The sequence below is a fragment of the Arachis duranensis genome, chromosome 9, assembly GCF_000817695.3.
Source record: "Arachis duranensis cultivar V14167 chromosome 9, aradu.V14167.gnm2.J7QH, whole genome shotgun sequence".
In the NCBI taxonomy this organism is placed as follows: Eukaryota; Viridiplantae; Streptophyta; class Magnoliopsida; order Fabales; family Fabaceae; genus Arachis; species Arachis duranensis.
This window is the reverse complement of record NC_029780.3, coordinates 74,357,127-74,357,561: the sequence shown is the minus strand read 5'-3', so window position 1 is coordinate 74,357,561 and position 435 is coordinate 74,357,127.

Sequence of the window (435 nt, the reverse complement as noted above, 5' to 3'; positions counted from 1 at the left end):
AATCATATCTTCTTAACCACATCTTTTTCAAAATAGCTTTCAATCAAATCTTTTTGATTTCTAATCTCAAAATCTTTTTCAAAAATCACTTGATTTCTTTTCCACTCTTAATTTTCGAAAATCAATTAGTATTTTTCAAAATGTTTTTAAAATATTTTACTTAATTTTCGAAAATTACTTCCCCTCTTCTCACATCTTTCTATTTATGGACTAACACTATTCCTCAATGAACAATTCGAACTCCATCTCTCTTGATAAGTTTGAATTCTTCTACTTCTGCCTTCTATTTTTCTTTTCCTCTGACACCTCAAGGAATCTCTATACTGTGACGTAGAGGATTCCATATTTTCTTGTTTTCTTCTCTTTCATATGAGCAGGAGCAAAGACAAAAGCATTCTTGTTGAGGCTGACCCTGAACCTGAAAGGACCTTGAAG